Source organism: Canis lupus, chromosome 29, assembly GCF_003254725.2.
Source record: "Canis lupus dingo isolate Sandy chromosome 29, ASM325472v2, whole genome shotgun sequence".
Classification (NCBI taxonomy): domain Eukaryota; kingdom Metazoa; phylum Chordata; class Mammalia; order Carnivora; family Canidae; genus Canis; species Canis lupus.
This window is the reverse complement of record NC_064271.1, coordinates 35,122,362-35,149,235: the sequence shown is the minus strand read 5'-3', so window position 1 is coordinate 35,149,235 and position 26,874 is coordinate 35,122,362. Positions and strand designations below refer to the sequence as shown.

General features: G+C 35.1%; 1 long non-coding RNA gene across 16 annotated transcripts in view; it reads left to right on the top strand.

Moving 5' to 3' along the window:
• The window catches only part of LOC112650732 (uncharacterized), a 94,118-nt gene extending 67,547 nt beyond the window's left edge, over positions 1–26,571 (top strand). For 8 of the 16 annotated variants that reach the window (XR_007407197.1, XR_007407195.1, XR_007407189.1 and 5 more), the window contains 6 exons: positions 259–349; positions 1,043–1,128; positions 2,410–2,510; positions 4,462–4,640; positions 16,716–16,848; positions 17,946–18,259. This is a non-coding gene — a long non-coding RNA (uncharacterized LOC112650732). Of the gene's footprint in view, positions 1–258; positions 350–1,042; positions 1,129–2,409; positions 2,511–4,461; positions 4,641–4,749; positions 4,914–16,715; positions 16,849–17,945; positions 18,260–26,291 lie in introns of those variants that run through there. The other 8 variants (XR_007407188.1, XR_007407191.1, XR_007407183.1 and 5 more) reach the window with 7 other exon arrangements.
• The last annotated feature ends 303 nt before the right edge of the window (positions 26,572–26,874 follow it).

Here is a 26,874-nt window from a genome sequence, read left to right as displayed (position 1 = left end):
TTTATTTTAGATTCATCAGATTTTAAAAAAATACTCCATTTTTAAAAATTTCATTAATATACTATACATTCTATCACTATTATTATGTGGTAACTCTAGAAGTTATAACATTATCCTTGAGTTCTTATAATCTAATACAGAATGTAATTTTATAATTTTTCTGATAGTGCTAGAACTTTAGAAATTTTAAGCCATTTTTATCCTCTCCAGTCCCATGTGGCTACTTAAAACATTGTTGGCATCTCTTTCCCCCATTAGAGATTTCTGCCTAAGAAAGCCTGAAGTGTGGACAAGTACAAAAACCTTACACAGAAGATTGCCAAATACCCACAGAGAAAAGACACAGCTGGTAATCATCAGCTTATCTTGAAAAAGTTCCATTCTTTCTGGCATTTTAGTTCATCAAACAATCCTCCTTAGTTACAGAAATCCCTGAAACCTTTAAAACCAGAGTTTTGTAATTTATCCAGCTATTGCTAGTTGTGGCAGTGAGAGAGTTGACCTGCTGGGATCTACTGCATCATTCTTCTTCTCTTTCCTCTTTCTTTCTTTCTTTCTTTTTCTTTCTTTTCTTCCTTTCATTCTAAATTTCTTTTTTATGTTTTAACACCATAAAACAAGTCAGTATTCTATATCAATTTCTCTAATTTTGGTTTCCTATGATTTATATTCTATGTCAATGAGAATTTAGATGAAAATGAATAAAGGTTATAAAGTGGGATTAAATTACCAACACCTTTAATGTGGATATTATATAGAACAGTAGGTGCTTTAAAAGTCCCATTCTATATAACTACTTTTAAAGCAAGTCACTTTTGCTATTACTGAATAAATCTAGTCCAGGGGGTATGAGCATACAATGCATTTTATTCTGCACATCAGAAAATTGCATTGAGAAAAGAATTCAAGAGAGCTAAATCATAGAAGTGCTTCTTGACTCCAAAATTGTTGAACAGACTCCAGTAATCAGTGATGTGAACTATAGATTCTCAAATGAAGAGGACTGGAAAACTGATTTATTTTCTTTGTCATTCAATTTTAGAGATTTAAATGAGGAAGAATCATGGTCACATTTTCCTTTTTAGAGGCAACATTTTGGATTACTGTGGATAATTGTATTCTAGATAGGTGAGACATCCCTGAATGTGGCTATATGGGGGGGGGGAATGTGGGATTATTAAACAATAAAGCTTTGGACACTATAAACAGCACAACATGCATAATAAAATGTGGATTTTGACATTCTTTCCTCTCTTGACACAACAGGGAATGTAATATTCTAGCCTATGAGACAGAGATTCATATTGCTTGTTTTCCTTGTTGCAAAAGTAAAAGCTAATTTAAAAGTAAAAGCAGAAAAAAATGGTGCTAGAGAAACAAAATAAAAGGAATGAAGACATTACACTTTCTCATTATAATTCCCTCTTCATATCTTTATTCTATTTTGATATCTAAAAGTCTGCAAGAAAAACACTTTGGCATGGAATTAAATCTGGGGTCCTAAACCTTCCCTAAAGAGTATGCATTTTTAATTTCTCTAAGATCTTGTTGATTCAAAGAAATCTGTGTGTGTCTGTATGAAGAAGGTGAAAATATGTGTTAAAATTTTGTAGAGGCTGAGTTCTCCCTTGTGGAAAATTTGAGAAACTGTACTAGGCAAGGCATCTTTACTTGTAAGCAGATCTAGAAATTCTTTGAGGTGCTGCATTCTGGCACAGATAGAAGTACTTTATCATGTTCTTCTGAAACAGGCTCCTGAGATGTTCCAACTGAGAAGTACTGACAGCTCCAGCAGGAGGGCTTCCTTATATCCTACATACTTGCCAAAACTACAACTGCCAACACATTACTTTCCTCACAGTTAATTTTTGGACAATGATTTTTGACTCGGGGATATCAAATACATGGAACAGGAGCATTAATTCTACTCACAGATCAAAACATTCATCTCTGACTACTGTGATACTCTAATATAGTGAAAATGATGATACTGTGGCTTACTTTTACCCAGTGGTTATCACGTATCAGGTGGCATAAGGTGCTTCTTGAATTCCATTTCCTTTTATCTTTATAACCAATACTATCTGATAGAATGGTAAGTTTAGGTTCAATCACAAGAGGTAGGAAACACAAGGTAACAATGAGTTAAACAATAGAAAAAAAATTCCTCACTTAAATGTTCCACAATAGAAGGTTGTGATCATCATTAGTGTTATTCAGTGATGTTTCTGGTTCTTCTCCTTCCAGGTACTGGATAGGATTGTACTTCTCCAAACTCTTGATGTTAGACATGACCATATAACTTGTCTTAGCCAATTAATTATGAGTGGAAGCAATGTGTCATTTCTGGGAAAAAGCCTTTAAAATCTAATGAGCACTTCATTCATTTGTCTTTCTTTTGTTTTGAAGATGATATTCTAATGCCATGAAGTTTCCATCAGCTTTGGTCTCTGATTCAGGTCAAGATGAAGTAGAGCCTTTTATTCATCCAAGATGGAAAAGTATCATGAGTAAGAAATTATCCTTTCTATTTTAAGCCACTAGGCTTGTCCTTGATGACATAGACATCAGGGGCTGGAATGGTGCTCTATAGTGTCAGGGACCCAGGCTTCATGTGATTCCTTGCTTTAATAGATGTGACTTCTGTTCTCAAGAATACCTGTGATCCAACATGGGTACTCCAGGTCAGGTCATAATGTCTGAATTGCAGCCAATTAAAGTAGGAAAGGAATTAAGATGGATATTTTCTTTGTTCTTTAAGAATGTTTCTTGAAGATTATACTCATCTCTTCCACTTACATCTCATTGACTATAACTTACTGATATAGCTAGCCCTATGGGGAGAAGAGTCTGATAATTTTTTTTGCCACATGACCATGCAATCAGCTAAAAATTAGGTATTACTTTATTTTTTTTTAATTATTTATTCATGAGAAACAGAGAGAGAGAGAGAGAGAGAGAGAGAGGCAGAGACACAGGCAGAGGGAGAAGCAGGCTCCATTCAGGGAGCCCGATGTGGGACTCGATCCTGGGTCTCCAGGATCACGCCCAGGGCTGAAGGTGGCGCTAAACTGCTGAGCCACCCGGGCTGCCCTAGGTATTACTTTAAACAAAGAGTTGGCAATGAGAGAAAAGAAGAGTTGACAATCATAGAAATGTATTTCCTATAATCATTTCCATTTTAAAACTGAGAAAACAGGGACCAAGAGAGGTTAATTAATTAAGATCATATAGCTAATTACTAGCCACTCCTGATTAAGAACATAGGTAATGTGACTCCAAAGCCTGTGTGTTGATAGGATATTATGCTACTTCATCTGTTAATCTGCAGAAAATACATTCTTTATCTTAATGGTAAAGAAAAGTTCCATGGGATTTAAATTGATTTGACTTTTCTAGTTTCTTCCCTTGCCTTCAAATTTGGAGAGAAGATGTAACTATAGCTGCTAGTCCTGATATTAACCAGGCCAGTTTTTGAAATTCACAGGATAAAAGCAGAAGTAGCTATGTCAGGTCAATATATCTTCCTCCTGGGTTACTCCGATTTTGAAATACCAGTTCTAGTAATGGATGGTTTTAATGACTAAGGATGAATATAAGCATTAAAACAGAATTTTGAGTCTTAGAGATCATATTTTAAATAACCATTTAAAATGTAAACTCTATTTCAGAAATAGATACATTTTTAAATAAAAATTCAAATTGACTAACAAGACCATTTAATACTTTTCTACCTATTTTAATAGAATGTGACTGATGCTCATAATTCTTTATAACTCTCTTCCAATATTTCTTATACTAATTCGATTTCTTCCCTACTTATAAGCTATATTTATCAGTGTTTTCCAGGTGTAGCAAAGAACTTTTTCTCACTGTTCAGCAAATTAATCAGGAAAAGTTTAGTGAAAGATTATATTAATCATATTAAGATACACTAAATGATTGTTTAATTGCCATTTAAATTATTCCGGCAATAATCCATTCCCTGGACCGAGAATTTTGTTGTTGGGTTTAAACCTTGAGTACATTTTATACATTTAAATATGAAATTATGAAAATCAGTGACACTATATAAATACAGCTCATTTCTTCCTGGAGATGTTGGCTCTATTATATTGCTGTACATAAAAATACATGTAGTAGGCTACAGAGAGAAGACAGTAAATATATGCAGAGAGAAAAAAATACTATTTTTTCTTAGCTTCTGAAAAGTGTCTGATGCTGTCTCAGTAATTATTTTTGCTAATGTGACAATATTTTGATTCTAAGAGTAATATAGAGGTTGGTAGAAATTTTGCACCAATGCAAATGTCTTGTCCTTGGTGACCCTTGGCAGAACACGAAGCTATTCATTAAATAGTCAGTGTCTGTACAGCGCAAGTTGATTTATGACATTAGAAGGTTCATGAACGCCACGGCTCAGCCAATTACAAAGTGGTTTTCTTTAATCTTCATTTACAGGAATTTCTCTACAGCTTGGGCTAATATTGATGGCATTGGGCCTGATGCAGCAACCATCACAGGGCCTTCAGTGATGGGAGTACGGAGTTGGCAGTCTAGAATTCCAGAGCAGATGTCAATGGGAAAGGCACTTAGGAAATGGCAATGCACTAAAAAGCTGTCACACTGAGATTTCCTCTGTGAGTGCAGTTCGGTGTTCACTCCGATGCTGAAAAATGTAAAGTATATGAAGAAACAAAGGCAGCATGCAACTTCTTTTAACGTTTGTTGCATAGTTCTGTCTGATAGATGCTCCCAGGAGTCATCGCACTGAGATACAGTGCTTCAACCAACATCCCTATCTTCCAATCTTCGGGTGTAAGCTAATTTACATCTTAATCTGCGTGAAGCATCAAATGTAATTTGATAAGAAATCTAGGACTTTATAATAAGTATGTAGATTCAAACATGATGTGAACCAATTCTTTAGTTGATAAATTGGAATAATAATTTACACCTGTATGGTATTTAATTGTACCAAAACTAGAGTATCCAAGGCTCTGTTTGACCTTTCTTTTTCTTAAGATGTATGATATTTTATTTATTTATTTTCATTGGTTTTAATCATCACAAAACTCTATATCAGAAGTAGGTTTACAGGACATAACATTCTTTCTGTTCTCCAATATTGAAACTATATCTCAGAGATTAGGTGGCAAAACTAAAATTCAAACTCAGAACTTCAAATTTGTGAATTTATGAGTTCATGTCCCCCAAAATGTATAATAATGCCCAAGAACATGCAAATGAAATTGTGAAAAAAGAAAACTGTTTGCATATTTTTACATTCCCTCTTTCCTACTCTGCAACCCTCTCCTTTCTTATACTGCTTTCACTTACTCTTTTCCTTCTTCTGATTCAAACTTTTATGTCCTACAACACTCAGATTCTGAGAAGCTAAATAAGAGTTTAAAAAATCTGAAAATTATCGTTTGTTTTTAACTTTGATTGGATTATATCACAACTTCCATAATCATTTGCATTTTAAGAGAGCATCCTGGACTGCAGACGACATGTTGTATTAAACTAGTATATGAATGATGAAAGAGAAAGTTGCATACCTTGTAATGAATAAATTCTCCAACAATTTGTTTCAGAATAGTGTTTACCAATATACTTCCATTAGTATCTCTTTTTTTAAGTAAATAATCTTTCCTTTCTACCCAATCTCTCACCAGTAGAGTTACCATAGTCACTGTATCCACTTGGTCACCTTATTTTCTCTACTCAGTCTACTCCACTCTGGTTTTCGTCCCATCACACCACTGAGAGAGCTCTCGTCAAGGTCATGTCACTAAATCTGGTGGCCATTGATCTACCCTTTTATTAGTATTTAGCTCAGTTAACCAGTTCCTACTTGAAAGAATTTCTTCTTGTCTTAGTTTTTGTAATCTAGACCCTTTTTCCAGGCTCTTTGCCGATTTCTCTTCCTCTGTTCATCCTTTTTATGCTGTGGTCTCTTCCCTTTTCCCTATATCCAGTTTATTGGCCTAACTCTCATTAGCTTGACTAGTTGATTCATATTTCTTTCAATATCCTTTTATGTATTTACGACTCCAAAATCTGTATTTCCCTTCATGATCTTTCCTTGTACACCAGGTTTGTGTCCAGCTCCCTGCTGAGCTTTGCCACATGATTACCTTATTAGCATCTGATGATAAGCATAGGCAAATGAGATTCTTGATGCCTATTTCCCCCTTATGAATCTGCTAACTCCCTCTTTTTCTTATCCAAATAAATGCCCCCTTAATCTATCCATTAACCCAGGGGGAAAAATATAATATTTAACTTTGGTTCCTCTATTTAGCCTATTCCCCATATAAAGCAATCAATATATTCCATTGACTCTACCTCCAAAACGTATGCCAAATCTTTCTGCTTCTTTCACAGTAATTTTCATGTTCATCTAGGCAATGAGCATATTTTACGTCTTTAGTCCTCTTGCTTCCACCCTTAACCTTGTATCTTGCAATCTTGACACAATAGCCTGAATGACTCTTTAAGTCAGTAATTAGGTCATGTCACTCTCCTTAAATCTACGCTTATCATTATACTCAGAATTAAATTCTAACTCCTTATCAGGCTATAAAGCCATATATCACTTGCCCCCTACTATTGCTCTCACTTTCATATAATATAATTCTCCCCTTTTCCAAGACTAGGTAGTCACAGTGATCTTCTTTCTGTTCCATAAACATTAAAGATTAAGTTCTTTCTGAGATCTTTTCATTCTTAATCTGGGCTTCCCCAGATCTTTGGATGGGCTGACTCACTCTCAACATTTAGAACTCATCTCAAATAGCTCAGTGAGGCCTCCTCTGACCACCAATCTATAATGGCCACCAGTCACTTTCCATCACATCACCCTATTTTATTTTTCAGCATAACATTAATTCCATTCTGATATTTTTTGTGTTTTGTATCTAATTAAGTCACTAATCAATGTGTTTATCTTTTTAAATTGTATATCTCTAGCAGGGTGTATGCAGAATGAATTCTAGACTGCCAACTCCGTACTCCCATCACTGAAGGCCCTGTGATGGTTGCTGCATCAGGCCCAATGCCCTAGTAAGCAGGATATATACTTCTCTGTTCTTTGGGGCTTTACTAATATCTGATACAAAAGCAGTGATGCTCAAAAAGTATTTGTTGAAGAAGCAGTGATGCTCAAAAAATATTTGTTGAATAAGTAGAGTTAAAATTGTTTCTGATGTTTCTAATCCAGTTGGGGGTGGTGATTCATCTTAGGCTTTTCCTTCTTCCTCTCATTTTTCTTCTGAAGGGTAATAGAATCACTCTTTCTATCTCACTCAAAGAAAACTCTTTGAGTTCTCTTTCTCTCCGCCCACCCTTCAAGCTCTCTATAACCTGCAGCCCATTTGGGGGCTGCAGGGGGAAGCCTCCCAAGAATGAGGCCAACAAAAAGAAGGAAGTTGAGAAGTGGTTCCTGTTCACTTTGTTTGAACCACAGGCATAAATCTCATCTGAAATCAATCATGTTTCTAAACTTTTTAGTCATATGGACCTGTGTTGTTTCCTTTCTTGTTTAATTCAATTGGCATTTGCTGTTCTGTTGAAAGAAATGAGAATATTGCATCTTATAAATCATATCCATCTGAGAATAGATTGCCGTTTAAATTGGTGGCAATCTACTTGGAGCCCATTTTGTTAGACACATTAAATTGTATTGATCTAAATTATATTAAAATATATTTATGCTTATTTATGCTTGAGGTATAACACTTGAAAGAATTATATAAAGCATCTAATCTGCACACAAATAAAGTAATGCCCACAAACAACGAAACAATAAATAAAACATCCTTTTGGACTCCATTTCTCCTCTTTTCTTAAAGACATCCCTTTACCAATCACCCACTTTGTCTTATCATTTTCCCTTTCTTTACTTATTGACAGATAGTTGGATAGCTAACTGAATCATAGATTTTTAGGCAAGAAAGGACTATTGGGAGATAAAAATGTGATGCAAGGCAAAACGTCTGTCCAGATATCTGACTCAAAAACTCAGTAGGAAATAGATTTTGAAACTCATTTTTCATTTCAATTTTTACCTATTGAGCAGTAGATTTTATTAATTCCCTCCATCTTCTGCTACAAAATCCTATATTTTGTTTGTGGCGATTACTATTTTCCCAGACTAGTGACATTTGACACTCTTAATCACAACCTCTTTCTTGAAATATTATCTTCACTTAGTTTTGTAGAACACTAAGAAATTCTTCAATTCCCCCCCCTTTATCACTAACTATTTATTCTTAGTCATCAATCCTGCTTCCTCATCTCCCTTACCTCTAAGTGTAGGTAGGAATCATCCAACACTCAATCCTTGGGTCTATTTTCTTTGACATATTCACGTAATCCCTAGTATCTCACCCAATCTTACTGCTTTAAGTATTATCTATACACTAAGGATTACTATCTTTGTTTAGATTCTCCCAGAAGCAGACCACAAGATGAAAAATCAAGTGTAAGCAGCTGTTTGGAAGAAGATCTCAGGAAACTTTATAGGGGTGTGGGAAAGTGAGACAAGGAAGTGTAGGCACCAATGAATGGTACCTTTTGGGTGAGTTATCGCTGTGGGAACCAGAGTTTAATTTCCACTGGGGATTCTGGGATCCAGCGCATAGCAGAAACTTCAGATTTATCTGTTTCCTGGGGCAGATTTATCCATTCCTTGCATTTTCCTGGCAATTTAAACCTGTCACACGTATAGGCAATCCAATGTCCAGAGAAAGCCCCTAAGCTGAGTAGCAAGTACTCATAGTTGAAGGTTGAACAAATACAAGTACAAATGGTGGGTCCTGAGAGGATATGGACAGGATACGTCTGCCACAACTGCTCTATAATCAGGCTAGTTTTCTCCTATGAATTCAACTACCTGCCCAGGCTCTAGATATCTAATAGGTATCTCACACCAGCACAGCCAAAAATACCCTACTGGTTCCCATTTTTCAAAACCAGTTCCCCTAGAACTCCCCTTTTTCTGTAAGTTGCAATTTTACTCAAGTTGCCTGACCAGAGAATTGGAATCATCCTCAGCGTTACTTCTTTATACTCCACATCCAGACTGTCAGCTCATGAAGGCTGTTACTCAACACTTTTGCTGGTACCATCATCTCTCATAAATTACCGCAGTTGCCTCCTAAATGGTCTCCTCTTTCTCTCCTTGCTCTTGTACTTATTACAATCTTTTATCTATGGAGCAATCAAGGTGATATTTTAAATTTAAATCATACTATGCCAAAGGCTTCTAATCTCATCCAAATTAAAAGCCAAGGTCCACACTGGCTTTCTAGCATTTCCTTAAATATGTTAAGCTTGTCCTCAGGATTTTGCATTATTATTTATTCTTCTTGCATTACTTTACACCAGATGGCTGTATGACTGGTTTGGTCACTCACCCACTTTAGGTCTCCTCTCTGAGTCGATTTCATTTCATCAGATAGTCTTCCTTACATAAAGCCACACCCCATGCTCCATGTTTCTCCCCTTAAGTTTTACCATCATTTGACTTTACATATTATATAATGCAAAGTCTTAGGAGAGACTTTGTTTTATTCACTACTGTCTCCTAAGACCTAGAAAAGTTTTCGGTTCTGTTGAATTCTGAAGGAGAAAAAAAAATGGTTGGAGCAAAAGAAAATTATTTTCTAATATTATAAATAAATTTCTTGTCTTTTGTAGCTTTCCAAGATAATTCTTGCCTCAAATTAGAATACATGATATATAATTTCTATCTATCATCTATTTATCTGTCATCATCATCTATCTATAAATATATATAAAAAAATAAAAAGTAATTAATATGTAAAATTATGTCTTCTATGAATATCTCTATAGTTTAGAATCCTCATAGAGGAAAATCAAACAATGCAATCCTTTTTAAATTATTTGCATATAATAAACACACAATGCTACATTAATTTTAGGTATACAGCATGGTGATTCAGCTTCTCTACATTATGTTATGCTCACCACAATTGTAGCTACCATATGTCACCATTAAACACTTTTACAATCTCATTGACTGTTTTCCTTTTGCTGTGCCTTTTATTCCCATGTCTTCTTCATTCCATAACTAGAAGCCTGTATCTCTCATTCCCCTTTACCCAATTTGCCCATCGTCCAATGCCTTCCTCTAGGCAACCATCAGTTCTCTGTATTTATAAGTCTAATTCTTTTGTGTCTTTGTTTATTCATTTTTTTGTTTTTTAGATGTCACATATGAGTGAAATCATGTAGTATGTGTCTTTGTGTGACTTATTTTACTTAGCACAATACTCTCTAGATCCACCTATGTTATCACAAGTAGCAAGATATCATTATTATGGCAGCGTAATATTCCATTGTGTGTATACTACATCATCCTTATCCATTTAATTTTATACATATATACCACATCTTTTTTTTAAAGATTTTATTCATTTATTCATGAGACACACACACACACACACACACACACACACACACACACACACAGAGGCAGAGACACAGACAGAGGGAGAAGCAGGCTCCCCTCAGGGAGCCGGATGTGAGACCGATCCCGGTACTCCGGGATCACAATGAGCCGAAGGCAGACACTCAATCACTGAGCCACCCAGGAGTCCCTATACCACATCTTTATCCATTCATCTATTGATGGACACTTAGGTTACATCTGTATCTTGGCTATTGTAAATAATGCTGCAGTAAGCATAGAGGTGTATATCTTTTTGAAGTAGTGTTCTCATTTTCTTTGGGTAAATAGTAGTGGACTTAATGGATCGTGTATAGTATTTCTATTTTTAATTTGTTTAAGGACTCACCACACTGTTTTCCATAGTAGTAGCTGCACTAATTTATGTCTCCACCAACAATGTAAAAGGGTCCCTTTTTCTCCACATCCTTGCCAACACTTGTTATTTCTTGCCTTTGTGATTTTTTTTAGCCATTCTGACAGGTGTAAACTGATATCTCATTGTGGTTTGGATTTGCAATTCCCTGAGGATTAGTGATGTTCAACATCTTTTTTGTGTGTCTGTTGGCCATCTGTGTGTCTTCTCTAGGAATATGTCTATTTAGGTCCTCTGCCTGTTTTTTAATTGAATTGTTGCCATTTTTTTTGTGCTGAGTTTTATTAGTTCTTTATGTGTTTTGAATATTAACCTCTTACTGGATACATCATTTGAAAATACCTTCTCCCATTCAGTAGGTTTTCTTTTTCTTTTGTTGATAGTCCCTTTCATTGTGTAGAGACTTTTTATTTTAGTGTAGTCCCAATAGTTTATCTTTGCTTTGTTTTCCTTCCCTTTAGAGACATATCTAGAAAAATGTTGCTATGCCTGATTTCAAAAAAATTACTGCCTATGTTTTCTTCTAGGATTCTTATGGTTTCAGGTCTCACATTAAGGTCTTTGATGCAGTTTGAGTTTATTTTTGTGTATAGTGTTAAAAAGTGGTTTAGTTCTTTTGCATGTAGCTGTCCGGCTTTTCCAGTATCATTTATTAAAGAAACTATCTTTTTCCCATTGTATATCCTTTGTCCTTTGTGGTAGGTTAATTGACCATATAAATGTGAGCTTATTTCTGGCCTCTCTATTCTGTTCTGTTGATCAATGTGCTTCTTTTGTGCTAGCACCATACTGTTTCAGTTAGTACAGATTTGTAATATATCCCGAAACCTGGAATTGTGATCCTTCTCTAGCATTGTTCTTTCTCAAGATTGCTTTATCTATTTGGGGTTCTTTGTGGTTCCATAAAAATTTTAGAATTATTTAGTTCTGTGAACAATGCTGTTGGTATTTTGATGGAGATTGCATTGAATCTGTAGATTTCTTTGGGTAGTTTGGAGATTTTAACAATATTAATTTTCCCAATCGATGAGCATGGAATATATTTCTACTTGTTTGTGTCATCATTAATAATTTTTCATCAGTGTTTTATAGTTTTCAGAGTATAGGCCTTTCACTTATTTGGTTAAGTTTATTCCTAAGTATTTTATTGTTTTTGGTGCAATTATAAATGGAATTGGTTTCTTAATTTCTTTTTTTGCTCTTTTGTTATTAGCATATAGAAATGATACTGATTTCTGGGTATTCATTTTATATCCTGCAAATTTACAGAATTCATATATTATTTCTCATATTTTTTGGTGATCTTTGGTTTCCTATATATAGTATCATGTCATCTGCAAGTAGTGACCATTTAACTTCTCTATTACCAATACAAATGCCTCTTATTTCTTTTTCTTATTTGATTGCTATAGCTAGGGCTTCTAGTACTATGTTGAATAAAAGTGGTGAGAGTGGACTTCATTTGTCTTGTTACTGATCTGAGAGGAAAAACCATCCATTTTTTACCCTTGACTACCATGTTAGTTAGTTGTAGGTTTTTCATAGATGACCTTTATCATATTGAGGTATGTTCCCTCTAAAAACACATTGTTAAGAGTTTTTATCACGAATCGATTTTTAATTATGTAAAATGCTTTTTCTGCATCTATTGAGATGATCATATGATTTTTAATTCTTCATTTTGTTGATGGTATATGATATTGATTGATTTATGAATATTGAACCATATGTGTATCTTCAGAATAAATTTCACTTGGTCATAGGAATAATTATTTTGATGTATTCAGTTTGCTAATATTTTATTGAAAAATTTTGCATCTATGTTCATCAGGATATTGGCCTGTAGTTTTCTTTTTTGTGTGTGATGTCTTTGTCTGGTTTTGGTATTAGGGCAATTTCAAATGTATTGGGGAGCTTTCCTTCCTTTCCCACTATCCCTCTTCTATTTTTTGGAGTAGTTTGAGGAGAATAGATATTAATTCTTTAAGGTTTGGTAAAATTCACCTGTGAATCTGTCTGGTCCTAGACTTTATTTTTTGGTAGTTTTTGGTTACTGATTCTATTTTGTTACTAGTAATTGGTCTCTTCAGATTCTCTGTTTCTTTCTGATTCAGTTTTAGAATACTGTATATTTCTAGGAATTTTGTCCATTTCTTCTGAGTTGTCCAATTTTTTGACATCTTTTCATAGTATTTCTCTTATAATTCTTTGTATTTTTATGGTGTTAGTTGTTACTTCTCCTCTTTTGTTTCTAATTTTCTTTACTGAGATTCTTTTTTTTTCTAGATGAATCTAGCTAAAAATTTATCAATTTTGTTTATCTTTTCGAAGAACCAGTTTTTGGTTGCATTTTTTTTTTCTGTTCTTTTGTTGTGGTGGTGGTGGTGGCAATCTCTATGTCATTTCTTTCCCCTCAGGTATTTATTATTTCTTTCTTTCTACTCACCTTGGGATTTGTTTATACTTCTTTTTCTAGTTCCTTTAGATGCAAGGTTAGATTGTTTATTTGAGCTTTCTCTTGTTTTTTTTTTTTTTTTTTTAAAGCCTGTATCACTATATATTTCCCTCTTAGAATTGCTTTTGGCGTGGTGCAAATATTTTAGACCACTTTTGTTTTCATCCTATTTGTTTCTATGTATTAGTGCAACATGTTTTAAAATTAGTTTGGCTTTTTCTTTTTATGTTATAATTTATAAGTAAGGAAAGACTCTTTCAAAAGAAAAGAATAGTAAAACATTTAATTTTGCTTAAAATATTACTATGTGCTAGAAACGTAGAATATATTTTACTAAGGATTATTCAATCTTTAGTTTCTGTTTGAAAACAATAGTAAACTTACTGGAAGAAGAGCGTATGTTGTGCAGTTACTTTTCATGAAAATATAGTAGGTGATATATAGTAATTTCACATGACGCCGGAATAAAATAATATGAAACCAGAGAGGACACTTAATGAAAATTCAGTTATCATGGTACACCCAGACAATGAAATATTATTTAACACTAAATAAAAAAAATGAGCTATCAAGCCATTGGAGAGACATGGAGGAAATATAAATGCATAGGCCTAAGAGCAAATCATGAAAGGCTACATACTGTATGATTCCAATTATATGACTTTCTCAAAAGGCAAAAGTCAACACTATGAAGATAATAATAAAAAAAAAAAATCAGGAAGGCAGCCCCGGTGGCGCAGCAGTTTAGCACCGCCTGCAGCCCAGGGCCTGATCCTGGGGTCCCGGGATCGAGCGCCGCATGGGGCTCCTTGCATGGAGCCTGCTTCTCCCTCTGCCTGTGTCTCTGCCCCCCCTCCCCTCTCTGAATGCATGAATAAATAAATCTTAAAAAAAAAAAATCAGCAGATGACAGAAGTGGGAGGACAGAGAGGTAGAGCACAAGGAATTTTTAGGTCAATTAAAATGCTCTGTATAACTTAAAATGATGGATAGATGTAATGATGCATTTATTTAGACCCACAATGTACACCACCAAGGGTGAGCCCTAAGGTAAACTAGAGGGTGATTATGATGTGCCAATGTAAGTTTAAACTTGGTAAAAAATGTATCACTCTGGTGAGAATTATTGATAATAGATGCTGTTATGCATATTTAGGGGTAGGAGATGCGTGGAAATCCTCTGTACCTCCCTCTCAATTTTTTTGTAAATCAAAAAATAAAAAAACCTCTAAAATAAAAAAAAACTTAAAATATTAAGTGATCAGAATTATTATTATTCCTAATTTCATTATATTCTCTCTTTATATTTTATTATTATTATTACTATTATTATTATTTTTAAGATTTTATTTATTTATTCATGAGAAACAGAGAGGAGAGAAAGGTAGAGACACAGGCAGAGGGAGAAGCAGGCTCCATGCTGGGAACCTGACATGGGACTCTGTGTCTCCAGGATCATGCCCTGAGCTGAAGCTGGCGCTAAACTGCTGAGCCACCTGGGCTGCCCATTTCTCTTTACATTTTAGATTAATGATTCTTGGCAAAAGAGTGAACTCTAGAAAAATTTCTCAGATATTTGACAGAGATCAGATTTATATTTTTTGTCAAAAAATTTTTTATGACAATTAATTACTGATTTTGTTGACATGAAGACCAGTGTAAGAATGACTTGTTTTGCCATTTATTGAGGGGGAAAAATTGATGATTACAGTACTTTGTGTTAAGTGCTACAGAGGATATTGAGGGCCAAGGAGGGAAATATATATTCTATTATTATGCTGGGAAAAGTTTACCAGAAGAGTTGACAATGGGATGAGTATTGGAAGACAAATAGCACTTTGCAATATGAAGCAGGGGCTAGGGTTAGAATTTCAAGAAGAGACAAAAGCTTGTGTGAAGAAGCCAATGCCTTAACCTGCAATGCCCATTCAGGAGATTGCATTTGTTTTAGTTAAGTTGTAGTCAAGAGTAAATAGCAGGAGCAGCTAAAAATATACTGCTATGATCACAAAGGGCTTCTATATATAGCTAGGTGTTTGAGTTTTATTCTAACATTTATGTATTTATGAAAGAGAGTGATAAATGAACATTTTAGAAATATCCTTAGTATGAACTGTTTAGAGAATAGATTGGAGAAGTGGGCATACTGGAAGAAAGTAGATGACAATCTTATGATTCAAGGAGATACTAATGAAGCTTGGTGCTAAGTCATGGCTAGTAAAATGTTGAAGTAGATAACATATTTTATTTTTTTTATTTTTTATTTTTTGATAACATATTTTAGAATGATAGAATGTTCAGGGTTTATAATAATCATATGTAGGGAATCAGCAATAATGATGCATCTAGAATAAACTTTATCTTTCTAACTTGGATAATTTTTTGAATAATATTGCTATCTATTTGAGTGAAGAGGAATCTTCGGGGAGTGGGAAAGTAGAATGGGGTCATAAGATAATATGTTGAAATGTGGAACTATTTAATTGAATGTTATAAGAGACATTTAAGTTAAAATGTTCAGTAAGCAATGAGTTGTATATTTTGGGAGCTCACAGGAAATGAGGCTGATGAACAAATTTTTTTTAAGGATTTTATTTATTCATGAGAGACAGAGAGAAAGAGAGAGGACGAGACATAGGCAGGAAAGAGAAGCAGGGAGATGCAGGGAGCCGGATGCGGAATTTGATCCCAGGACTCCAGGGTCATGCCCTGGGCCAAAGGCAGATGCTTAACCGCTGAGTCACCCAGGCATCCCCCCACCCCCCACACTTTTTTTAAAGGTTTTATTTATATATTCATGAGAGACACAGAGAGTGATGGATAGATGTTGACTTATGTATCCCCAGAAAGTTACTGTCTGCTGTAGTCTTGGGCTTGGAAAAGTTTACTGTGGTGAGTCAGAGCATGTGGTACTAACATTTAATTATGATTACAGGAAGATTAGTTTATAAAGGAGATGGATAATTAGCTGAAGCCAGGCAAATGGAATACTGCTGGGAGAGAAGGGAAAATATTAAAAGTGTATGTGTATAAATATGTTTAAGGTTTGTTTTTTTTTTTTGACCTATGATCTGCTTTGCTTGATGCTTTTTAGAATGTCAATAAGATTTTAAAGATTTAATAACATTGATGGTAATGGACCACATAAAAGTATTGTCTTGGAATTGATTTTTTTTTTGAAACATTTGGGATGCTTGATAATCTGATGGTAGATATGAAGTTTCTATATATGGGAACTGTACATACTGACTGAATTTGTCAAAGTTCTTGGCTCATTGATTTGGAGATTAAATTATTTTCCATTCTTACCCCTGAAAAGAGTTCATATCGTTACAGGACAGGCAGTAGTAGTTACAGTCTTGCTCAAGGGCTATGTTAACTCTTCTGTTTTCTGACATATTTTCCAGATTTCCCAGGATATTATTTTGGGATCAGATGAAAAGAAGTGACAGGTGTATAGGAGTATCTGAGCCCCAGCAAAGTGAGATAAATTCTATTAAAACTGTTCATGGACCTGACACATCAATGAAACTTTTGGAGGTAGAGTGATCTGAAGCATGCTGAAACTTTTTTTCCAGTATAAAGTATAAATGATTGCATCTCACACCTTCGACTGCTAAGAAGGAAGGGTAATGACTAGTAGGTCCTTTTGGGTTTGAGGGATAATATAATATCGTACTTGGGAATATTGCCCTAATGCATTTACTGAGTAACAAGAAAGGGTATCATCTTTAAGTGAGACTAAAAGAAGAAAAGACTCTGAAGTATGTCCAGACTGTGGTGCCAATATCCCTGGCATTTGCACCATATTCCTTGGCAGATCTTCTAACGTTATTAGAAGTAATTCTGGTGGGAAAAGAGGTCATGTGAATTTTATATCACACTCCACTTGGAGTATGATAGCATAGACCCTAAACTTCCAGAGCAGGGCCATGCCACATACAGAAAAGTGAACTCAACACCATTCAAAGGAAAAGTTCCTGACATTCTCCTAGGCCTTGGTAGATATGACACAGGTGACCATGGGATACCATATGACAATGCTAATAGGACTGTCTCTTATGAGTTCTATCATCTCACTCTAATCAGTTCATAAGTTTAGGTGTGTGTGTGTGTGTGTGTGTGTCTGTCTGTCTGTCTGTGTGTGTGGTGATGGTGGTGGGAAGATGGTGTATAGCAGCAAAAAATTCACAAAAGAGAAGTCATTCATCTGGGATTGGGCATTAAGAAAGCCAGAGACACCTCAGTTGCATGAATAAGTGGCTCAATCACCTGTCATTGACCATTGTTTGATGTACCACTCTCTCAGTTCACACTGGGTTCTTTTTTTTTTTTTTTTTAAGATTTTATTTATTTGTTCATGAGAGACACACAGAGAGAGAGGCAGAGACACAGGCAGAGGGAGAAGCAGGCTCCATGCAGGGAGCCTGATGTGGGACTTGATCCCGGGACTCCAGGATCATGCTCTGGGCCGAAGGCAGACACCCAACCACTGAGCCACCGAGGTCCCTCACACTGGGTTTCTTAAGATCAATTGATGGGGAAAGAAAATGTCCAACCTTGTTTCAGGACTGGGTTGGCTTGGTATATGGATGTGAGCTGAAAATGAACTACTGATGCATTATACCCCCATTCAGGCATGGCCTTGAAAGACAGTGATGAAGAGAAGGCCTCCCAATGTGCAGATCTTCAGGTGGTGCACCTGAGCATCCACTTTATGTGGGAAGAGATATAGCTCAAGTCAAGAATATGTATGGACTCATGCCATGGGGAATGAGTAGGCTGGTTGTTCAGAAACCTGGAAGAAGAAAGATCTAAAGACAACAAAGAACTCTGATGTGGAGGCATGCAGGTAGACTGTGGGAGTGAGAACAAAGTGTCAACATCACCAGAAACAATCCATCACAGAACAGGCCCTAAACTAAATAAAGAACATGATGTGGTTACCTGATATCAGTCAGACTAACTCTCGATCCACACCTGGCACTAGCACTGTGGACTTATGATCAGGGAAGCCACAGTAGCAGAGATGGAAGCTCAATTCACTAAAGGCATTGCCAGTGCCAACTCTATAACCTGACAAATATACAACCAAAGCCCAAGCTGAGCCCATCTTTCAAGGAAGTCAGCTGACCAGCTTGGTGACAATTTGATTTATTTTGATCAAAACTGATATATTTTGGTTACAGGTATGCCTTTCTTGCATATAGTCTCAGACAACAGACTTCACAAAGGCTTTCAGAATATTTTCCCTATAGTCACAGCTTCTGATTTGATAGAACGATAGGGCAGCTTTTTGGTAAGTGGAAAGCTGAGAGATAGCATGGAGAAGCTAGCCTACAGAAATGTGGCATCACCCTACAGAATATAGTATACCCCCTAAATCAATAATCATGATATGACACTGTGTTCCCAGTCAGTAGTACACACTGGCCCAGGAATGAAAGGGCTATGCTGTGCTCTGCTCCTCATGACCCGTTGGGGAAAATTTGTGTATCCTAGCTTTATAACTCTGGGATCTGAGATTGCTTTTCAGAAGAGGAACCCTCTTGCAGGGAACATAGCTGGATTGCCATTAAATTTTTTTTAAATTTTTAAAATTTTAATTCCAGGATAGTTAATATATAGTGTTAGATTAGTTTCAGGTGTACAGTATAGTAACTCAATAATTCTATATAGTACTCAGTGATCATCATCATAAGTGTACTCTTTAATCCTCATCACACATTTCACCTGTCCCCCCACCTACCTCCCCTCTAGTAACCATAAGTTTATTCTCTATAGTTAAAGCTGTTTCTTGGTTTGTGTCTCTCCCTTTTTTTCCCCTTTGTTCACTTGGTTTGTTTTTTGAATTGTGCATATGACTGAAATCATATGGTATTTGTCTTCCTTTGACTGATTGCACATAGCATTATACTCTTTAGCTCCATCCTTGTTTGCAAATGGCAAGATTTCATTCTTTTAAATTGCTCAAAAATATTCCATTGTGTGTATTGTGTGTGTGTGTATATATATATGTATATGTATATGTATATATATATATACACACACACACAATACACACAATGGAATATTGTGTGTGGAATATATATATGGAATATATATTGGAATATATATGTGTGGAATATATAATGGAATATATATATACACACATACACCCCCACACACACACAACTTATTTATCCATTCATCTATAGGTGAACACTTTGGCTACTTCCATAATCTGGCTATTGTAAATAATTTTACAATAACATAGGAGTGCCTATATCCTTTCAAATTAGTACTTTTGTATTCTTTGAGTAAATAACCAGTAGTGTGATTACTGGATCATAGGGTAGTTCTATTTTTAATTTTTTGAGGAACCTCTATACTATTTTCCATAGGGATTGCACCAGTTTGCATTCCCACCAACAGTAGACAAGTGTTCCTTTTTCTTCATGTCCTTGCCAACACTTGTTTCTTGTGTTTTTTTATGTAGCCATTCTGATAGATGTGTGTTGATATCTCACTGTAGTTTGATTTGCATTTCCCTGATGATCACTGATGGTGAACATCTTTTCATGTGTGAATCTAGAAGCACCACAAGAAAAAAAAAATCTAGATTCCCATTAAATTTTAACCAATGGCTGCAACCCAGTTACTCTGAGCTCCTCATGGCAGAGACTCATAAGAAGGAAAGGAGTCACTATTGCAGTTGTGGTAATTGACTCTGACGGGATGAGTAGGCAACTGTTACTGGATGGGAGCAGAAAAGAAATTATTTCAGGGCATTTCTGAGCCTGAGAGGAATCCTAATGGGTAGTAGAGGGTGAGGAAGGAGATGATGAATATAGCTCAATAGATGTTGTGCTGAACTGCCTAGATTCAGGTGCCCATTCTTCCAAGTTGCTGACCATTGTATACCAGTAGTTCACAGTTGAATCTCTCCCAGGTACTTACTTTGAAGAAAACTCTCACTGACGGGTCTGCCCCATTTCCCAGGAGACCACCCGAATCCAGTGGCTGGTGGAGCAGTGATGCAAATTCCCAGACCCCACAGACAACTCCAAAGCTTCCTCCTTTCCTACTTTTTCACTCATGCCTAGGTGTTTCACTCCAATACATTCCTGCACTCATAGGTCTTCTCAGCATCTGTTTCCTGAATTAGCTTACCTGAGGCATTATTGCTGCTGATTTAAAGCTTTCTCAAAACTCTCTAAAAATATAGAAGTAAAATAAACTTCTCAAAAGCAGGATTTTTATACAATTGTAGGGTCTAACCAACATATAGCAATTTTAAGTGCATAATTTAAGAGCGCAATTTAATAAGTTTTGACATGCATACACCCATGAAACCATGATAAAAACATGTTGAATGCATCACCCCAAAAGATTCCTTGCATCCCTTTGTAATTCTTTCCCACTGCTTCACTACCTCTGCCCTCCCCAAACAACCACTGAACTGCAGACTGTCACTATGTATTAGTTTATATTTCCTAAAATTTTATGTAAATTGAATCACACAGTATGGAATCTTTTTTTGTCTTGCTTCTTTCATTTAGCATAATTAATATGAGATGCATCCCATGTGGTTGCACATATCAATAAATGTATTTCTTTTTTATCACTAAGTACCCTATTGCATTGATGATAGTTTCTCTTTTTATCCACTGATGAATAATTGGGTTGTTTCTAGTATTGGGTTATTACAAATACAACTGCTGTGAACAGTTATGTAGAAGTCTTCTGTATGGACACATGTTTTCATTTCTCTTGTGTAATAATGACCGGATTGGCTGGGCGATGTAGGAGGTATATGTTTAGTTTTTTTAAAAATTTATTTATTTATTTTAAAGAGAAAGAGAGAGAGAGCTGGGGAGGAGCAGAGGGGGAGGAAGAGAATCTCAAGCAGACTCCACACTGAGCATAGAGCCTAACTGGGGGCTTGATCTCACCATTCATGGGATCATGACTTGAACCAAAATCATGAGCCAGGCACTTAACTGACTGAGTCACCCAGGCACCCTGGTACATGTTTAATATTTAAGAACATGTCATGTCAAACTATTTTCCCACTGTGCCATTTTTCATTTATACTAGTGGTAACTGTGAGTTCCAGGTCCCTTACCTCCTCACTAACGCTTGACATGGTCAGTCTTTTTCATTTAAACCATTTCAACAGATATTAAGTGATATTTTAGTGTGGTTTTAATCTGCACATCCCCAATAATAATGTTAATATTTTCTCATACTTATTTGCCATCCCTATTTATCCTCATTATTTCTGGATTCCAGATTTGTGAATTCACCTAGTAGCTAAATACAGAGAGAGGCAGAGATATGAGCAGAGGGAGAAGCAGGCTCCCTGCAGGGAACCCCATGAGGGACTTGATCCCAGGACCCTGGGGATCATGAGCTGAGCTGAAGGCAGATGCTCAATCACTGAGTCATCCAGGTGCCCTGAGTTTTTGAAAAGTTTTGATGTTCTAGATAAAGACTGTCAGATATATGCTTTACAAATACTTTCCCACAGTCTGCAATATGTCTTTTCATTCTCTTAACAGTGCCTTTGGAAAGGCAAGAAATTTTAACTTTGATGAAGCACAATTTATCTATTTGTTCTTTTATTGATTGGGATTTTGGTGTTGTATATAATAAATCTTTGTAGCCTTAGGTTTGTATTTTATGGCTTAGGTTTTATATTTAGGCCTATTCTTAATTTTGACTTAAATTTTATATTTGGTGGAGTGTATTCATTCAAGTTTATTTATTTTTGGCATATAGATATCCATTTTTTTTCCTAGCACTATATGTTGGAAAGGCTGTCCTTATGTACTATATTGTCTTTGAACTTTTTTTTTTTTTTTTTTTGCCTTTGCACTTTTGTCCAGAGCATTTGTCCATATATACGTAGTTTATCACTGGATTATCTATTTTATTCATTGTTCTGTTTGTCTTGGGAGCAATACCACACTGTCATGATTAATGTAACTTTAGAGTAATTCTTAAATCAGATTAGTGTTGGTCCTTTATCTTAGTTTTCCTCTTTCACAATTGCACTGGCTATCCTAGATCTTTCCATTTCCATATAATTTTAGAATCAACTTATTAAATTATACAATAGCTAGATAACTGGAATTTTGATTGGGATTGTATTGAATCTATAGATAAATTTGAGGAGAATTAATATTTTAACAATATTGAGTTTTTCAAATCATGAATGCCATAAGTCTCTTCTACCTCAGGAGTATTTTGCCATTTTTTGTATGTAAGTTTTTTTACATATTTTCTGAGATTGATTGTTAGTATTTTACAATTTAGTGCTAAGTAACTGTTTTTAAAGCAATATCTAATTATTTCTTTGAAAACAATTATTATTTTCAAAGATAATATTTCCAAAAATATTTTTTCAAAAAAATATATTACCTTACACAGGTAAGGTAAATAAATAGAATAAGACAAAAATATTCAAAACTTGAAAATGTTATGTGAATGTTTATACAGTAATAACTCCTGGACACTTAAAGTATTTTTAGCCACTTCATTTATTTTTCTTAAAATAATCTTCATTTGAATCCAGTCATTTTAATTATGATACATTCTCTAGATTGGCTCTAAAGATGGGAACATTTACACTAAAAGTTTTGTTGCCCAACTTACCACTAAAAGTATTTTAAACACTAATTTTTATCAATTGTCAATTTTAAAATGTGGTTTTCTTTGGAATTAAGAAAGCATATTAGTAACCTAAAGGCATAGGTTTTTGGAATCAGACCAATCTGAATTTGAATTTCGCTTTTATCACTTATCACAAGTTTGAAATTTGTGAGTTTTGATTTCTGAGCTTGAGTTTCTTTGTCTATAAAACACGCTTGGCATACTATCTTTATTTAATTTTTTTCGATAGTTATGAAACAGTTTAATATCTGCATTATATCCTTACTACCTTTACTTCCAGTGTAGGGTAGATGCTCTGTACTAATATGGTATCTATACTCCTATAGCATTTACTATACTATATATTGTTAAGCTTTTCTTGTCTTTATTTGACATAAGAGAATTGATTCATCTATAAGGAGACTGTTTTCTCCCTCCTCTGTTTCCTTCCAAGAGGACACTCACTTGCTGCCACATTCCTGGCTTCTCTCTGCCCTTTTTCTAAACTCAAGATACTGAGCTCAATTTCTACTGTGTTCCTCTTAGAGAGGTTAATGTCCTTTGAGAGCACATACCCTTTTCTGCTCTTCCAGGAAATAGCATTACACGTGTGAAGGCCCAGTCCAGAGCTCTGTGATCAGATTGTTACATCTGTCTAGTTCGAGGGTTCAGTATAAGAGGACCTATTTGCCTCTCACATTAAGCTATATCATTCAACCTTGGTTTTGTTAAAAAATAATAAGAAAATAAGAAAAGGAATGGAGTCATATAGGCAGCCATTTTGTTTCTTGCACAAGCATTTGGTTTTCTTTTAGAAACACAGATGCACAATTATAACATTAGCTTAATTTACATTAAGGGAGAAATCTATCCTTTTAATCTTCAAAATCTTAAAAAAAGAATAATAGTTTCATTTTTTATTCCATTTTATTATGGAATGAAAGGTCAAGTTTGAAGTGCCTGTCAGGCTCAACTGGTAGAATTTAATGCTTTACCTTTACTCTAGCTAAATGTTTGTTAAAAATACAGGGGAGTTTAGGTGGGAAAAAAAAATTATGTCTTTATATGTTTACATGCAACACTACAGGAATAATTGAAGAATATTAGGTTTCCTTCTGGCCACAGACTCAGTGGTTTTGGGTATATTATTTCCTGAATCATTTTAGGATGGGCCTAGCTTAGACACTCATTTCCAAAGGATATAGAAAACTGAGGCATTTACCTGTATGATTTAGTCCAAAATTCCATCAGACTATGGAAATAAATATTGTATGACCTGAATAACTTGTATAATAGATACAATTATCCCTTTGCCAAGGATAATTTTAAGTAGTCATGAGCACTTGAAGACCATGGCTATGTTTTCAGAAAATCCCATTTACGCTGTTAGGGTTGAGCTAATATTTTTACTAACTAGCCTTTTAATTATGTACATTATTTGCTAAGGCAGCTGATATAATTAATTGGGCTAGGTCTAGTCTGTTTAATTTGATCATATAGACAAATGAAACCAATATTTGTTGATACAGTTGATATGGTTATCTAACTGATCAAATTAGCAAGGCAGCAATTACCTACCACAATTTGACCTGCACAAATATAACCCTAGTCTGGTGTACATTGGGAGCTACCAGTAATGTGCTTGCATTACAATAATGTGGATGTTCACTCTGGGCTCAGCATTTCAAATAAATTACTGTCTTTAGCAGCCAAGGAAAAGCATATTTACATTTCTGTATGAGGGTCCATTGGGTCATATGATTCAATGGATCATTTTCTTTGGTTGTTTACCTTTTGATTGCTTTGGGATTTGGTAATTTAGGCTAATTGATGCATCAGGTGTAACATATTTGAAGAGAGGGTCATATCAAGGTCAATGATAATTACCATGAAACAGTTGTTTCTGAATAAGCACTGAGAAAATTAGAAAGGGAGTATGTAGATCTAATTATGGTACATTAAGAACATAATAGTTGATCTCTGTCACAATGGTGATTTTTTTTCCCCTTTTTGTTCTTGGTAAATACCTAGAATGGAATAACGGGAGTACAATAATGGAATGTATACCATTTAAAAAAATTCTTGGGGCACCTGGGTGGCTCAGTGGTTGAGCATCTGCCTTTGGTTCAGGTTGTCATCCTGGGGTTTTGGGATCAAGTTCCACATCAGGCTCCTCACAGGGAGCTTCTCCCTCTGCCTGAATCTCTGCCTATGTCTCTGGCTCTGTCTCTGTGTCTCTCATGAATAAATAAATACAATCTTTAAAAAAATAAATGATCAAGAACTGGATTCTTAATAGGTGAAGTACATGGTGTCTTACTGCATCATACTGATAAAGAGCTATGAGAATTTATTTACTCATTTGTTTAACAAATTTATTTAGTGATGTCTCAGGCAGCTTGAAGCACTGGGGATTTGGAGATGGGCAATTAACAGAACTCTCTTCTTTTATTGCTCACACAGTTGAGTAAATATCACAAAGGGTAGACTTTGGGCCTCTTGTTCGTCAGTGTCTGGCTCATCTAGCATCATTCCTGTAACATTGCAGGCTTTCACTTAATTTGTTAAATAAATTGTGAGATTCAGATGAGTCAATTTCTAACTTTTTTTCATTTTCTTTTTCCATTTCTCTTTTTGTAATGTGGGAAGAAGGATGAGTTGAGATCAGGCAAGAAAATATCAAGCTGAAATGGAAATTATTTGGACAAGATTGGAACCATGATCAGTTTTGTTTTGTTTTTTTCTTTCGGCCCAGAGATCTAAAGTGTATTTCACTTCAACAGGCAAAGTCTCAACGCTACTGTTCTAGCCAAATCTAGTCTTATATTTGAAATACATTGTCTTTCCCTATAACTTGATAACTCGGGCAGATGATATTTTTTTATTAAATATAGTATTTCACTCAATACTATAGTATTAAAGTATTAAATCACAGTATTTCACAAAAACATGGAATGAATATAACCTTTATAGGTATATTTTAGGGTTAGGATGGGCGCTTGCATGGTATTACATCCAGGAAGAGCATGGATTCTGGAAATTTTAAATAGTTCAATATTACTGAAGAGTAGGAGTGAGGAGGTAATAGAGTATAATGGTTAAGATCCTTCCTCTGCTATTTATTAGTTGCATGATTTTGGGAAAATGTGAGGAAACTTACATCTCAATTTTATCACCTAAAAATGGGAACAATGACAATATTATGAAACAACTGTGAGCATTAAATGGAATTACAAATATATTAGATGCTTCGAAGAGCCCTGGAAACAGTTGATCAATAAGTGTTAGTCTTATTAAATTCACATTTTCTTTCACTCCAAGGCTTAACACATGTTTCTCTTGTGCAGATTGGAATACTCGACATCTTTGCTCTGCCAGCCCCACTTCTACTCATTGTTCAGATTTCTGCTAAAAGTTTCTTCTAAGAAGATTTCTCCAAATATGGACTTCATTATTTTTCTTCCTAGGAGTTCCCATAGTAACTTGTATTTTTGTCAATAATTGCCCTTCTTACATTTTTATTACTTGTTTAATTTTATAGCATCCCTCATTTGACTAAAAACTTCAAGAAGATATAGATCACATCTGTCTTGTTCTCTATTGCATGCCACACTTAATAAATACTTGCTGCATGAATAAGTGGGATTTTGCATCTTATTAGGGATTTTGCCATGGAAAGATACTGAACCATTTTAACCTCAGGAATAGCATGATCATTTCTACGTTTTAGAAATACCCTGGCAGCATTATGGATGAGAATATGACCTGTGAAATCTGGTAGTCATGGAAACAAGTTAAAATATTTTTAATAATCTAGATTGAGGTATCTAATGGTGACCCTTAAACCTCTAGTTTAGGAATAAAAAAGGGGGGATAATTGTAATATCATAACCAAAGCTATAAGAAGAGAGTGAAGAGTTTTGGTAAGAG